At 43.3% G+C, this 17,292-nt stretch overlaps 1 long non-coding RNA gene across 1 annotated transcript in view; it reads left to right on the top strand.

The window, feature by feature from the left end:
• Window positions 1-1,479: 1,479 nt before the first annotated feature.
• The window catches only part of LOC116462030 (uncharacterized), a 74,745-nt gene continuing 58,932 nt past the window's right edge, over window positions 1,480-17,292 (top strand). Inside the window, exon 1 of the long non-coding RNA XR_004246231.1 lies at window positions 1,480-1,797. This is a non-coding gene — a long non-coding RNA (uncharacterized LOC116462030). The remainder of the gene's footprint in view (window positions 1,798-17,292) is intronic.

Below are 17,292 nucleotides of genomic sequence, written 5' to 3'. Positions count from 1 at the left end.
GCCCTAGAGACGCTGATTCAGCAAGATGAGTACAGACCCAAAAATCTGGATTTTTCACAGCACTGAAATATCTCCTCATTTTGAAGATGAGGAGAGTAAGATCTAGAGAGTTAACATGACTTGGCCAACGGTATGTGGGGAGTTCACCAACCAGAGCCAGGGCTAGAGCCTCCCCAGCCCTGTTATTTCCCTGTGCAGTGCCCCCCTTTGGCACATCCTGCTCCTCAAATGAAACTTTGGTGCCTGACTACTTAGATATTAGCAGATTGGAGGAAAGCAATCAAGGGACTCCAATTTCAGCGCTTCAGCTAGAAACCACTCGTCACTTGCAAAATATCCTTTGAATTTTCTGATGAGACTAATGGCCACAGCACTTTATAGAGCTAAAAACAAAAAGCTATTGTTAGGTCTGTTATTGTTGCCATGTTGCTAGGAGAGCCTCTGCGATGGAATGTGCCATTTAATACAAGCTTTGCTTCTCTGGTACAACCCTACCATGTTCAAGGGACATGGCCCAGGTGCAAGGGGAGTGAGACCATACATTGCAAGGCCAAGGCCAGAACAGCAAGAGAAAGGGGAGATTTCCTCTCGGGCTTTGTGGGAGAAGAATCAAAGACTAGCACACAAGTCCTGAAATCACAACAGAGTTCTTCAAATTTAAGAAATAAGCATACATGAAAATTCCAAATGTTATGCTGCTTTGCTTTTGTGGTCCCTAAACCTGCCCATTGCTCATTTGGTTATAGCAAACAGCAGTAAAATGGTCCTGAAATGTATAAGACCATATTTTGTTGGAAATAGGCCATGCCCTGGCCCCAAGTTTGATTTGCTGCTCTTGGAAATACTCCAAGCATGGTGGTGGTATGAGAGTGGGATATTCACCCAAACACCTAGTTGATCAGATCAGCAAATACAGGCAAAGAGGGTGGCAGATGAACAGAACTGGATACACGTGTGTAAGACAAGTGACAATGTCCTCAATTATATGCTGGAATGAAAAGCACATGTCCACCTCTTCAAGCACCTGAATTCCAAATGCCATCACTTTCCTTTGTTATTTGCATCCTAGAAAATACACCTCCAAGGATAATGTGTGCATATATATACATATATTTCCAGGGTGAGAGAAAGCATGAAGAATAAAGGGAGAATTGACATACCATTTAACATTTTTGAAATGTTTTAAAACTGCCATTGGGAAAATCGTATACCTCTTGCTTAAAAAATGACACATTTTATTTAAAAATATTCCTGCATTTTTTATTTCAGGGGAAGGGGAGGTAAGGGCTGTTGTTTTGTAAAACCTCCCAAGGCTGAGCATGGCTGTCATTTCTGGAGTCTTTCTGCTGAGGCCATTTCTCCTGTGACCGTGGGCGAAAGGGCACAGCCGCGTGCCCCCACACCTGCTTCTGAATTCTGAGCACAGGCCAGAGGAGGGGAAGGGCAGGTTGTTTGCAGAAGCAGAGCCGACTCTTGGGTAAAAATGGGAAAACAAAAAGTGGTCAAGATAGATTCCAGAGTAGTTGGAGTTATAGGGAAATCTTCACTGCCAGTGTTCTCTAGATCCTCAGCACTATGCCCTGGCCAGCCCCTAGGTCATGGAGCCCCCTCTCCTGCCCTGGGCTGGCCACCTCTCTCACTGGATGAGTGATGTGCTCTAGCTCAAAGGCTGAGGGGGCAGGTGGAGGATGCCTGCCGCGGAACGTGGGTGCTCCCTCCATCAGAATCTACTCACTGGGAGACGATCTGCGGCCGTCACCTCCAGCCCCGGTCCTGGTAGAGCTGTTGGAGAAAATGGTAATGTTTGCATGGTCACTGGGACCACAACTCAAGCGTGGAGGGAACTGGAACAGGATGGGGTGAGGGGTTCCAGGTTCCACTCAGCTGCCCAAGGGCTGGAGGGATCTATGGCCCTATCCCTAAGGGAGGAATGAAAGCCTTTGCCTTCCATGAAAGGATTCGAGGGGTCTTAGGACCTTCTTAGTGGCCCTGAGGTCATGATGCTAGTTTGTGCTGTGCTGTGTAGGCTGCCATTGTATTTTGCTATTGTGGGAAAACAGAGGCAGTGCAAGGACTGAGGAAGAAGAATGTAATTCTGTTGGGGGCTTGGAAATCCCCAGCAGGGGCCACCCCTGGAAGAGGACACCCCAAGTGCCTGCCCTGGGCCAGGGGAGAAGAAAACAGTGCCCAAGGCCTCGGCTTCTCCACTAAGCACCTGTTCCCTCTGCAAGGGGAGAGGGCCACCAGCCGAACCAGCGTCACCTTGCTCAGATCCCAGAACTTGGGCTCCAGAAGCAGCAGTCAGAAGCTTCTGGAGCAGCTCATAGACCCCTGGCCCAGGCCTCCTGCACTCTCTGGTGTCCTGTAGCAGCCTCCCGCTGAAACTGTCCTCTCACTGCTTCTGTAGAATTATGCCACAAGGGAGAAGCATCTGGCAATGCATGCGACTGGATTTTTCTTTTGTTTTGTTATAATGAGAAAGTGAAGGAATACTCATGGGCCAATTTGTAGAGAGACAGACACAGAGAGAGAGAGAGAGAACATATTAAATGAGAGAGAGAGAGAACATATTAAATATGCTATAAGGAAGGTGGTCTCTCATTTCACTGCACATTGTTTGGCAAAGATGATGTCATTTCATTCACATGTCGAAAGTAATTGGTCCCTTACCAACCACCTATCAAATTAAGAGCATTTCACATAGATAGCTGGAAGATTCAGGGAGCACGGTTTTCATTTACAATTATTTTCAAAGTGAAATGTTTGCCAGACTAAACAACAAAGTTCTTTGCTTGTTTCAAGAGTCCTTTGAGTGTGAATCATGCCTTGATAGACTATGTTTTTTCATTTGTAGTCTTCACTGAGTCTCCGAATGATGGTGCACCTAATTAGTCATCACCAGCACGTTATTACTGGAGATAGACAACCCAAATCCAAAGTCTTCATGCAGAGTTTTCTGATGGAGTTCCTCAGACACTCTTTATTTTTCCAGTTCAGCTCACAGTCTTGAGCATCAGATGCTTTTTCTCATCCTCTAATTTTGTCCCCATCTTTTCTAACAAAAACACAATTACTTTTTGCTCTCAATTCAAGATTCTGGGACTAGTAAGATGATACCAGGGTTGGGTATCCACTGAACAGGAATAGCCAGAAAGATCCAGGAACTGAAATTGGGTTAGCAGATTAGAGCTTCGGTGACCCTGAGAAGTTGAGCCCCCAAACCATGGCTGTACCCTAGGAGAGGCGGAGCCAAGGAGTTTGGCATCAGGCAGATATTGCAAGCCCGAGAAGGCAATACCCGCAATCCAGGAGCTCAGAAATGAGAGATGCAGCTAGGTAGCAAACACAGGGTGTGGGAGCCAGGAATAAGCCAGAAAGAGGCTGGGGAAAGGCCCCATGGCTGTCACATGCCTCCCACCAGAGCCAACTGGAATCCTACCTGTGGAGGCTGGGCCCACTGGGGACCCTAAGCAGCACCCACAGCCTGGAGTGTAAAAGTGTGTGGAAGCAGCAGGCACCTGACAGCAATTGCAAGGGAGCAACTATTCCACGTTTCTTGACACATGCAGCAGTTCCGAGGTGACGTGTGTAAGCATTCTCAGCCTCATTGGGTTCTTCTGTACATCAACTGTAGTGACGCTTGCATTTCACAAAACATGTGAAACTCAAGGTGGCTGTGTACAAACATGAAGAAGAAGGGATGCAATATTCAGCTCATGTAGACGAAGTATCGTTTCATGTGGTGACAGGGTAGCTGGCAGTGGTAAAGAGTCGTGAACTTTCGGGGAGGCATGACAAAAAATTATTGTACATAGAGCAGAAAGTCAGAAAGCAAAATGCAAAGATCCCAGGAGCTCTTTTAGAGCAATGCTTCCCAGCCTTTTTCTAACCCATGGCATTCAGAGAAATTATAATTTTTCTTTTTTTCTTTGACATTTATTTTAAATTCCGGGGTACATGTGCAGGATGTGCAGGTTTGTTACATAGGTAACTGTGTGCCAAGGTGGTTTGCTGCACAGATCATCCCATCACCTAGGTATTAAGCCCAGCACCCATTAGCTGTTCTTCCTGATTCTCTCCGTCTTCTCGTCCCCACTCACAGGCCCCAGTGTGTGTTGTTCCCCACCATGTGTCAGTGTGTTCGCATTGTTCAGCTCCTCCTTATAAGTGAGAACATGCCATGTTTGGTTTTCTGTTCCTGGGTTAGCTTGCTGAGGACAAAACGTGGCATGAGGATAACATGTAACAGAAGCATAACATGAGGCTTCTCGCTGCATCCATGTCTCTGCAAAGGACATGATCTTATTCCTTTTTACGGCTGCATAGTATCCATGGCGTATGTGTACCACATTTTCTTTATCCGGTCTATCATTGATAAACATGGCATGGGTTGATTCCATGGAGAAATGAATATTTTTCTAAGGCCCTCTTGGATAAAGATTTGCTTGCAGCCAAAGGCAAGAGGTTCTGGGTTTCAGCCCTTGGGCACTTGCCTGGATGCCCTAAGGGTTAAGTTGGGGGCTAAGGGCAGTCACTTTCTCCTCACACTTGGAACTCATTCAAGGCTCTAAGTTGAGAAGCTCAATTTTAGAAGACTGGGAATGAATAAACAGAAATGAAGCACGTCCCAACGGACTTTGGATCAATCTACAAAAACCCATACCTGCTGTGGGCTAAACTACACTTACACTAGGTGTAAGTTCCTGCTCTCAAGGAGCTCCCAGAAGAGGGAAAGAATGGAGACAGAAAAGCACTTGTTATGATGAACTAACCATGACCCACGGGGTGCGATGAGAAGGCGAGTTTATTCTTACCTCCACCTCCTTTTAGAGTATTTGCTAAGGTCCACCCTTTCGCAGTCCTGAGGGAAAACTCAGGGGCCCATAGCTTTTCTGGTCACCTTTAGACATTAAAAGTGTCCCAGTTGCTTAAATCTCAAAACATCAGCTCTTTCCAGTAATTAATACGTTGAATCAAGTGTAATAATCAAAAGCGTCATGCTTCATTTAAGGGTAAAACTTCTCCTGGCCCCCACCCCCATTGCATTGAGGTTGGAGTGCAGTGGTACAGTCACGGCTCACTGCAACCTCAAAGTCCCAGGCTCAAGCGATTCTCTGCCTCAGCCTCCACAGGCCTAATGGCTGCCACAGCCAGGTGCTCACTCCAGCTGGTTTCTGAGTTCCCCAGCATCAGATCAGGGAGGAGAGAAGGAGGATGAGCAAAGGCCTGGAGGCCAGGGTCACAGCAGCTAGAGGCCAGGGTTGCAGCAGCCCTTCTCTTTGCTTCTGTGAAGCAAAGCCTTCACAGGTTCTTCTGAGACCCTCCAACTCTCCATTCCCTACTGGGCCACGATCCTGGGGTTGTCTCCCCTGGAGCCCCTTGGGGCCCTGAATGCATCTCTTCTGGCTGCTTGCTTATGGCTCTTCCCCAGCCCAGGGGAATCTGAAGTCACTTCCTACTGGGGCTGCCTCACTCTCTGTTTGGCCCCTCTTACTCCCTCCTTCCCCCGAACGGCCCTCACCATTCATGGGAAGCATGACGAGTCCTTTGTACCCAACTGTGAGTGCAAGCTGACCCCAAAACCACAGAGCAACCAACAAGCCAGGCTCCCCACTTCTCAACCAGACACCAGCCCACTGCGTCCCCCGAGCGTCAGGAGGCACCCCTACACCTTGGCTTGAGGTAGGGCAAGTGACCTCATTCTTTCTTCCAGGTGAGGCCCACAGCAGAGCTTTCCTCCAAAAATTCCCTACTGTAAATTTCAATTCTTTTCTTGGCCTCCCTCTCATCTTTTATAGTCTGGAGGTGGGTGGTTGGCTGAGACTACAAAACTGGTTTCCATAAGCACTTTTTGCAAATCTTGCATCTCACTTTGGAATGTTCTATCTATTTCTTTGGGGCCTCACTTGAAACTGAGACTAAAATAATTCCAATTTAACACCTAGTACAGATAGAGCATCCCCCTTTTTTGTTTCAGAACATAGCACATATAGAAAATGATGATATTTGTGTGGTACTCTTGGGTAAATGGATGTGCTGTTCATGGTGAGAGCTAACTGGCCAGGAGCTCCACCTGCTCCAGTTGCCCAATGTGGACAACTCAAGGCCTAGGGGTGCAAGCACAACCTATTTACAACATGCCAAGTGCAGGGTCTTCACAGGTTCTTTCGAGACCTTCCTATTCCCCCTCCCCACTGGGCTATAATCCGGACCCACGGCTGTGTTGCTTGTTGTTGGTTGGGAAGCTGTGTGGCTAGGCTGTGGACGAGGCTGGAAGTGATGCAGAAGAATAAATGATTCATTCGAGCTGTAGCATCAGGCTACCTGGAGGTGGTGATGCCTGAGCTGGGTCTGGGTTTTGAAGTATGAATAGGAGTTCTCTAAGCAGCTGCCTTAGTCTGTTTTCTGTCACTTAAAACAGAATACCTGAAGCTGGGTAATTTATAAAGTAGAGAAATTCCTTCCTTCCCTCCCTCCTTCCCTCCCTTCCTTCCTTCCTTCCTTCCTTCCTTCCTTGCTTCCTCCCTTCCTTCCTTCCTTCCTTCCTTCCTCCCTTCCTTCCATCTTTCCTTCCTTTCTTCCTTCTTTCCCTCCTTCCTTCCTTCTTTTTCTTTCTTTTTTCGAGACAGGGTCTCACTCTGTTGCCCAGGCCAGAGTGCAGTGGTGCAATCATGGTTCACTGCAACCTCAAACTTGCAGGCTTAAGCAATCCTCCTTCCTCAGCCTCCCAAGTAGCTAGGACTACAGGTGTGTGCTACAATGCCAAGCTAATTTTTAATTTTTTGGCAGAGAATGGGTCTCCTTCTACTATCCAGGCTAGCCTTGAACTCAAAGCCTCAAGCAATCCTCCTGTCATGGCCTCCCAAAGTGCTGGGATTACAAGTGTGAGCCACCATACCCGGGCAGAAATATATTTCTTACAGTTATGGAAGCTGAGAAGTCCAAGGTCGAGGGGCCGCCCCTGGTGAGAGCCTTCTTGATGCTAGGGTCTCTGCAGAGTCCTGAGGTGGCACGGGACATCATGGCATGCTAGCCCAGGTCTCTTCCTCAGGGACCAAGGTCCCACATGAGTTTCGGAGGGCACAAACATTCAAACCATAGCAGTAGCCACCCAGAGCAAGGACATTCTGGGGAACACAGTGTTTGGTGCAGGGGGAGCACTCAAGCATGTGATGGGAAGGAGGGAAGTGGCTGGATGGGAGGCTGGAGGCTCCATCCTGGGCAGCCCTTTCTTTCAAGACCTCCTCACGGCTGTGCCCTGCAGCAATTTCACCTCAGCCTCATTCACAATTCTTTCTTCTTCTTCTCACATCTAATTAATTACCAGGTTCTTGTTTTCATCTTTTAACTATTTTCCCATCATCTCATTCCTTCCAGTCCCACACTCACTGCCATGGTCTTCATTGTCTTACTACTGTGAAGGCAAACATCACACACATGATCCACCTTGCCCCTGTTCCCCTCCGCCAATCCAATTTCTACGCTGCAGCAGCAGTGATGTTAAAATATCAGGCCAAGATTAACCACCCCCTCCAATCATTTTACTTCTCACTCAGTGAACTCTCCTTCCTTCCTGTAACCTGCCCAGGCCCATGCACTTTCCCCAATGACTTCATCGGATCTCCACTCAAATAGCACTCTATCAGAGACCCTCCTATAAACGACAGCACCCTACCTCCAAGACCCCGTTTCCTTACCTGGCAGCATTGATTGTCACTTGACATGTTGCATGTTTATTTCATTGTTTGCCCCAGAAGAATGTGAGCTCCTGCTGGAGGGAGCAGGGATTTGATCTTGTTGCTTGATGCCTCTCCCATGCCTCGTTGGTAGGAGGCCCTCAGTGATAGTTGTTAAATAAATGAGTGCGTAATCCCAGCGGTGAGGCCGAGACAGAGGATTGCTTGAGGCCAGAAGTTCAAAACCTGCCTGGGCAACATAGCAAGACTCCCGGCTCTACAAATAATTTTTAAATTAGCCAAGCATGATGGCTCACACCTGTAGTCTCAAGTACTTGGGAGGCTGAGGCAGGAGAATCACTTGAGCCCAGGAGATAGAGGCTGCAGTGAACCATAATCACGCCACTGCACTCCAGCCTGGGTGACAGAGTGAGACCCTGAGTCTATAAACAAACAAATAAATAAGTGAATAGAGTGAGGTGTGAGAAGACAAGCAAACTCCGGCTCACTTTATACTTACAGTTTCTTCGTGACATATAAAGCCATCCTTTTTAACAGCAACCATTCAATATTTATTGAAGATTCACTCTATGAGCAGTGCAGTGCTAGCTATTTTACGTGTATTATCTCAGTCTCCACAATAACCTATGAAATAGGTTCCATTTCTAGCACCCCTTTTCATGTAATGTGGGTCCTTATAGTAAATGAAAATATGTAATAATACATTAAAACATCAGTAATGTACACTTTACATTGCACACACTCTGGCAACTTGTTTATTTTTTCAGACCTTTTGCTGTGTACACATACACATACATATAGTTGACCTGGAGTTTGTGTATGTTTTTATTTGCTTCTTTCTTGTTTTTGCTATTTTACAAAAATGAGGTCTCATGATATATATTGTTCCACAAGGTGATCTGTCTCAGAGATTTTTTTTCATGAAATTTACTAACATGGACCTCATTGTTTTTCTTGACTTGCATATGTAGGATACACTATGGTGCATTTAATCTCTTCCTACTGATTGACATTCACATTGGTTTTTTGGTTTTGTTTTGGCTGTACTGTGTTACAAACAATTTTGCAATCAATCAGTCTTTCTATATTGTTGATTGGGGCCCAGGTATGTAAGGACGTCAGGAGGGAGATTCCTAAATGTGAAATTGCTAGGTCAGCAAACGTGCACGTTCTATTTACTTATTATAATCTGATACTAGGGTTGTGGTCTCTGTAGCAGACATGGCTTGCGGCCAACCCACATCCATTCCCAGCTCCTGTCTCCTGCGTCTGTCCCAGCTCTTTGCCTGAGGCTTTCTCGGGCCGCAGAGCTTGTTCTGTCTGTGTCTGAGCCATGGAGTTAAGGCCTCCCGAGCAGCCTTCAATCAATGACCCACAGGAATTGATGGCTAAATACCTCCTTGGCTGGGTGGGTTAACTCAGGTGCATGTTTCATGCTGGATCACAGTTTCCAGTTGCCCACAGTGGTAACTTGATTGACAGCACGCTCTTCATTCACTCCCTCTCCTGCCCAGTTTCCCTTCCTTAATACCCCACTGATATTTCTTAGGATGACCCCCCAAACAAATGCTTACACTCAAATCCTTGTCTCAGGGTCTGTTTCTGGGGAACCAAAACTAAGAAACTCTTATTTATTTATGAAAAAAGTAAAGTTTGTTCTTTAAATAAAATTGATGCATATACTTTGTTTTTTTAAGTTTATACTTAAAAAAGTCTTTGTTTTTATAAAGAAAGAAAATTAAAAGTAAACATCGTCTTCTAACCCAAAGGTTAATAGTGTCCTTAACAGTTAATAGTGTCCTTCATTTCTTCCCAGAGACATGATTATACAAATAAATATACACACATCCTTTTACATTTACATAAATGGAATAACGCTAAACACGACGCAGCTGGCCGAGGTGGCTCACGCCTGTAATCTCAGCACTTTGGGAGGCCGAAGCGGGCGGATCATGAGGTCAAGAGATTGAGACCATCCTAGCCAACATGGTGAAACCCCTGTCTCTACTAAAAATACAAAAATTAGCTGGGCGTGGTGGCGCTTGCCTGTAATCTCAGCCACTCGGGAGGCTGAGGCAGGAGAATCACTTGAACTCAGGAGGCGGAGGTTGCAGTGAACCGAGATCCAGCTACTGCACTGCAGCCTGGCAACAGAGTGAGACTCCATCCCAACAACAACAACAATAACAACAACCAAAACAAACACGATGTTTGGCACCTTTACCCACTTAATGATACATCTTGGAGAATGTTGATACTTACATAGACAGAGCTTTTAGTGGCCTTGCATTTTAGGGCCACACCACACGGTTTTTAATCAGTCCCCTATTAGAGAACATTCAATTGTTTCTAATATGCAGTTACCACCATGCTGTGACAAATATTTTTGTACATATATTTTAGGTCATTTAAAAAAATTTTAAATCATAACAGGATTGCTAGGTCAAGGTGTATGTGCATTTTGTTTTTGTCTTTTAGACATTACTGTCTTTTCCTCTTCAAGTAGGCTGCACTGATTCATACTTCCACCAACAGTGTCTGAATGCCTGTTTCCCCATACCTCCTCAACAATGGGTTCATCAAACATCTTAATATTTACTAATCTGTTAGGTGAAATAAGTATTTAATTATTTTATTGTGTGTTTCTTTGAGCATCTGTTCATATATTTATTGTCATTTATGGTTCATCCATGAATTATCTGTTTCTATCCTGGACCAATTTTTCTATGGGATTTTTTGGTCTTCTTCCGTTTGGTTTCCAAGAGCTTTTATATAGGGTAGGGCTATTAACCTGTTAGGTATGGTACTTATATGTCCTCCCATTCTATGACTTTTCTTTAAGTTTGTTTACTAATAATGAAATATTCTCTTATACAAGTGTTTAACATTATTAAATCAAGTCTATTCATTTATTTTCTTGGTTTCTGAATTTTATGTGATGCTTGAGAAGTCTCTTCTCCAATTTTATAAAAATATCCATCTGTATTTCTCTTAGTTCTTTCGTTTTTACATTTACATCATTAATTCATTTCGAGTTTATTGGTGTTTGTTGTGTTTGAAGAAACTACAAAGAAACGAGAGTGAAGCAAAGAAGATAAGCCTGGCTTAAAAGTGCTGAACAACAGTCAGTGGCTTATGCCTGTAATCCCAGTGTTTTGGGAGGCCAAGGCAGGAGGATCATTTGAGGCCAGGAATCCAAGACCAGCCTGGACAATAAACCAAGACCTCATTTCTTCAAAAAATTACAAAATTAGCTGAGTGTGGCTGAGGCGAGAGGATCCCTTAAGCCCAGGAGATTGAGGCTGCAGTGAGCTGTGATTGCGCCACTGCACTCCAGCCTGGGCAACACAGAGAGACCCTGTGTCTTAAAAGAAAAAAAATGTGCTGAATGCTTGGGTGGTGATATTGGGGAGTTGCCATTGATCAGGACCTGCTAAGGGGTTTTCTGTCATGGGGAAGGTGGTCCAGGGTCATTTTCCAGGGCTATTATCAGTGTGTGCCAGAGCTAGCATGTACTGGCTCATGAGTGCCAATTTATGATGTCTTATATGTTATACAGCCATTCTTATAAGTTAAATCCTATTACATTATAATTAAATAAATAATATTTTCCAAAAAGGTAAAAACATTTAAAATCTACCACTTCCAAATCATTTTACTATGTTGTCTTCTTACATATGCCTCTGAGGTTATTTACTGTCATTGTATCTATGCAGTGGAAATAGTACATAATGTTGATATAACATTGGTTGCTTGAATTGGCCATGGTGGGAGTATTTACACCTTGGATCTTGGCAAATGCTACCAGTCAGGGTCCTTTTTTTTCGTTGGAGATTAGCTGATAAGCATTTACCAGCACACCCCTGACTTCGCCTGTCTCCAGATATGCTTATTCAGGGAAGAGGCAGGTGTGCTGGAGAGGAAACCCCAGCATCCGTTAGAGAGTCAGACTTGAGAACAGTTAGGTTCTGCCCAGTCCTACCACTCTACGATTCCAGGATACTCGTGATTATTCTGCATGGCTACATTGCCAAGGGGAATTTAGCTCAGAAAAACCTGCTTTAGGGGATTTTTCCAGAGTCTCCACATTCTTAACCTGGATCTCATTTTGGTGTAATTCAGCCCTCCGATGAGTCGTGCACAGGATTTTCCCTGCAATGTCTCAGATTTAGATTCCAACATGGCAACTCAGACCTATAGATAGAATTATTTATCATCATTCATCTGTTTTCCATTTAATATTAAGTGTTCTTAAAACATTTGACTCTCTCTAAATGCTGTCCAAGTAGCTGCAATGTATTGACATTTTTACTTACTCTCTTCCACATGGCAGCTTACATTTTGCAGAGAGCAAAAGAAGGTTGGGAAAAACAGGGTTTGGGATCTCACACCCACTCTTGAAATAAGGGAAGCATTATTTATCCCAGTTGTGAAGAAGAGCCTTTGTTTTATCTTCGTAAGTCAGTTTTTTTAAAGAGCTAAAAACATGTAAAATACATAAAAATCACAGGAAAAAATGTATGGTTCAAGTAGCTGTTATATAATTGTATGAGAACCTTCTCACTGAGAATATGAGAAAGTTACTTTTTCTGCTTCAGTATTTTATTTTAAAGATAGAGAGACCTTGTAAGTGTTAGCATAAATTTAGAAATTCCTACTAAATCAATCATAATAATAATTTTATGCCTTGCTCATCCTGAAACAGACCCATGTACTATATTAATAATGTTTTGAGGGACACATTTCACCAAGAGCTTTAATTACTTTTTACAAATATACCTTGGAAGTCATTTTTGCCCACATTTCACAGATGGTTAAATTGGTCTATTCACTGGCTCTGAAACATTCCAAACTAATTTCCAGCTTCTCTCCATCTTCCTACCTTAGATGCCATCCCTCCTCTTTTCCATGGAATCATCTCCTGTCTTCAAGATTCTACAGTTTTTCCATAATTATTCCCAAGTTGTATGATGCATTACTTTTCTGGACTTATAACAATTTTCCATATCACCCATTTGGCACCTGATTATTATACTTTCTCTTGTAACTTACACTGTTAGGCAATTTCTACTGTCTTTACAGTTGACCCTTGAACAACATGGGTTTGAACTGCATGGATCCTATTATATGTAGATTTTCTTACATCTCTGGCACCCCTGAGACAGAAAGACCAACCCTTCCTCTTCCTTCTCCTTCTCAGCCTGCTCAACGTGAAGATCAAAAGGATATAGACCTTTATGATAATCCACTTCCACTTCATGAATAGTAAACGTATTATCTTCTCCTTATGATTTTCTTAATAACAATTTATTTTCTCTGGCTTCTATTATTGTAAGAATACAGTCTAGAATACATATAACCTATAAAATATGTGTTAATTGACTGTTTATCGGTAAGCCTTCCAGTCAACAGTAGGCTATTAGTAATTAAGTTTTTGAAGAGTCAAAAGTTATACATGGATTTTTTATTGCAGCGGGACTCAGTGCCCCAACCCCAGTGTTATTCAAGGGTCAACTGTAGTTTTACCTCAACATTCAGACAAGAGGTTCTGATTCTGAGATGTGTAGACTCCCTTGGGACTTTAGAGAAATTGGTGATATCATAAAGTTATATGTAAAATTTTGTGCGTGTGCTAATGTGCCTTTTTAGGGGCAAAATTCATTATTGTTATCAGATTCTCAAAGGGATTTTTGACCCAAGAGTCTAGTCTCCTGGAGGAATGTAATTATATGATATGCTTCATTATATTCTTCACAATATCTTCAATAACTCAGTTGAGTGATTAAATGGGCACAGGACAGATCTAATGTTTTCACTTATTTGCCATCAATTAACATCTTATTTTCCAAACCATGGAAGAGGGACAAAAACTTTTCTATTTCCATCTCACAGATGTAATGAACATATATGAAGATAATAGACGTGTCAAAGTTTTGAAAAGTTAAAAACAATACCTTATGGTTATGATAGCCCATGTCGAGAGATGCTCTTGGCCTTCTGCACTTCCAGAATTCCCCATGATTTTTATTACCTTTTCTGAATCTTCTTCTAGAGCAGCAGAACTTGGAAAATGTCTTCTCCCTTGACTCCGACTTCAGCAGCATTGATCTCCAATACCACCTCTCATCTAATAGCTTGTTAATAAAAATTTCTTTATCCCCTGTTCATTACTCTCCATTCTTTGACAACTTTAAGTCCTGATTAATTACCACTGTCCACAGTACTATTCATATTATAATTCTTGGCGGCTGCAATATTCTTGCAGATGCAGCTTCTAATATCCTGGCTCCTTATTCCTGGACCTTCACTTTTCCAGTGATGTCCTCCACTCCACTTTAGCCACCACCTCCCATGGTCAAACCTAGACCTTGTCTTTACCAATAACTACAATCCTTCTGTTGTAGGCAGAATAATGGACTCCCCGCCCCACCCCGCACCAAAAATGTCTACTTTCTAATCCCCAGAATCTGTGAAAATGTTACATTACATGGCAAAGGGAAATTGAAGTTGCAGATGGAATTAAAGTTGCTAATCAGCTGACCTTAAGTGAGGAGACTATGCTGGATTATTCAGGTGGCCCCAGTATAATCACAAAGGTCCTTAAATATGGAAGGCAGAAATGGAAGAGGTCAGAAGGGTGTTCTGGATAACTCTACCCGCTATCACTGGATTTGCAGATGGAGGAAGTCTGCCACAAGCCAAAGAATGTGGTTGGCTTCTATGTCCTGGAAAGGATCAGGAAATGGATTCTCCCTAGAATATCCAGAAAGGAACACAGCCATGTCAACACCTTCATTACAGCCCAGTGAAATCCATTTCAGAATTCTGATCTCTAGAACTACAAATCACACATTTGTGTTGTTTTAAGCCAATAAATTATGATAATCCATTACAGCAGCAGGAGGAAACACATACACCTTCCTTTCATTAGCAGATGAGGCCAAGGTTGCCTTCATGCAACCCACTCTATTTTTGTAATTTACTTCCTCTAGTACCCAACTCTGATAACATTTTGATCCCACTAAATCCTGCAATCCATTGATCCTATAACCTTTTTACTGCCTCTCATTCAACTCCCCTCTGTTTTTCCTACTTGAGCAGCTCAGATTCGATGACCAAGTGCTGGAATCACTCACCTGCGGCTCTCAACTGCAGAGTAATTCAATTAACTCCAACCCTCTTCCTATCTTGTACTTGAATCTGCTAGTTGAATATGGTTGGAAAAAAAACACACAGCCAATCTGATTGGTCTTTCAGTCAATGACTCTAATATCACTTGGGACCTTAGTGTGCCGGGAAGTCCTTGCTGGGAATTCATGATCCTTCCCTCTGTAACTTTCCTAGGAGACTATTTCACAAATTGTCTTCTCTCTGGAAATATCCAAATTCTTTTTCTCTATCTTCACTCTCTGCTAATTTTGTGTGTATGTAACCTTATTTCTTATTCCATTGAGAAAATAGATGATCAGAAGAAGACTTCCTTAAATCCCCACCACCCTACACACCCACTGACCCACATACACGTCTTCCCTCCCATAGCTGTGAACCATTGGTGAGGGCATCTATGGAAGCTCTGCGCCCCCCCCGCCCCATTGCAGGGAAGATTCACCAGTCACATCTCCTGCTTCTGTCTCCTTTGGTCCCACGAAATCACTTTTCTCACTCTCCACTGGATCACTCTCATTGGCATACAGACATCCTGCTATTTCTCCTGTCTTAGAAGAACCCTCTCTGGGCCCCACATCCCCCTCTGTCCCTGCCCTATTCCTCTGCCCCCTGAGAGATGTCTGCACCCCTCTCCTCCTCCCATTTTCTCTTGAACTCACTCCAGTAGGGTTTTTGTCCTCTCCTCTCCCCTGAAACTGCTGTTGTCCAAGTCACCAAGGCTCCCCCAAGGCTAAATCCAGTCATCAGTTTCCAGCCCTCATCTTACCTGACCTATCAGTAGCACCAGATACCATCTTTGGTCTGGATTCTTGCAAAACGTCTCTAACTGGGTTCCCATCTCCTGCCTTTGGGGCTGTGCAGTCTATTTTCTACTGGGCAGTGGAGGATTTCTGTTTCATTTTGGTTTTAGTGAGTCACATTAAGTTGCTCCTCAGCTAATCACACTCTAATCACTTCTCAGCTCCCTCAGGTAAAAGCCAGACTTCTCTCAGGGGCCTTCAAGTGCTGTATAAAATGGCCTGAGGCCCCTGCCCTCATCTGCAGACACGCCGTGGGCTCACTCTGCTCTAGCCTCGGACCTCCTGGTGGCTTCTCAAACTCACCAAGCACCTTTCTCCCTCAGAGCCTCTGTCCACTGACTGTGCCCTCTGCCTAGAACAGTCTTCCCCAGAGGCTGGTGTGGCTTGTTCGCTTCTCCTTCCAGATTTCTGATCAAGGTGGTGTTCCTGACATCCTCCAACACGAAGAAAAAGCACCTTCTGCTCTGCCCCACCCCTGCTTCTTCACTTTATCTTATATTTTTTCCATGGCATGTATCATTATCTGAGTTTTATATATATAATATTTATATATATAATATTATTCTGAGTTTTATATATATAATATTATTCATATAATACATTATATACTAGTACAGTCCTATGCCCCATAATGACATTCTGGTCAAGGACGGACACATATAGGACATTAGTTCCATAAGATTCTTATATCATTATTTTCCTGTACCTTGTCTATGTTTAGGTATGCCTAGATACACAAATATTTACCATCGTGTTCCAGTTGCCTAATGGTGTTTAGGACAGCTACATGCTGTGCAGGTGTGTAACCTGGAAGCTATGGGCTACACCACACAGCCTAGATGTGTAGTAAGCTAGACCATCTAGGTTTGTGTGCACTCTGTGATATTCGCACAATGACAAAATGGCCTAATGATGCATTTCTCAGAACATATCTTCATTAAGTGAGCCATGGCTGTATATAATATATTGATGTAATATATAATAATTATGTAACATATATGTATATTAAATGTATGTATGGATACATACAGTATATATATATATATGTATGTGTGTATTTGTATGTGTGTCTGTCTACATACGCATGCATAATTATTTCCCTCACCAACTAAAATATAAATGCCATTGAGGCAGGGAGTTTGTTTTGTTCCTGGCTATACCTCCAGCACCTAGGAAAGTGCCCTGTGTAGCATTTAATAAGTTTGTTGAACCAATAAAAGAAAGAATAATGAATGAATGAATTTAAGTAAAGTTGAACACACACTCAAATGGATCATAGCTTGACTGTAGATCTTCGCTGTCATTGTTTTGCAGCCAGGCAGGCAAGATGAGCTTCTCCTAGCTTTGTGTGTGTCAGCTTCAGCACTTATCAAATATTGATAAGTTTGATCTTGGGAGTTAGTCTATCTAACTAATGTGTTTCAAACCTCAAGAGGCATCTTCTCTAGGGAAGTCCTAGAGTCCTGTGATGTCACCACTACCTAGATTTCTTTGTTGTCTTTTGACAATCTTCCCTTAAATGCACCCTTCTCAGGGGATAAAAATAAGGAATAGAAGTTAATTATTTATGTTGTCAGTGAATGTTTTCTTGGATATATGTGAAAATCATTGCCTTTTTTCAGGAGAAG

The sequence above is a fragment of the Hylobates moloch genome, unplaced genomic scaffold, assembly GCF_009828535.3.
Source record: "Hylobates moloch isolate HMO894 unplaced genomic scaffold, HMol_V3 SCAFFOLD_3, whole genome shotgun sequence".
NCBI lineage: Eukaryota > Metazoa > Chordata > Mammalia > Primates > Hylobatidae > Hylobates > Hylobates moloch.
This window is presented reverse-complemented; position numbering and strand designations above follow the sequence as displayed.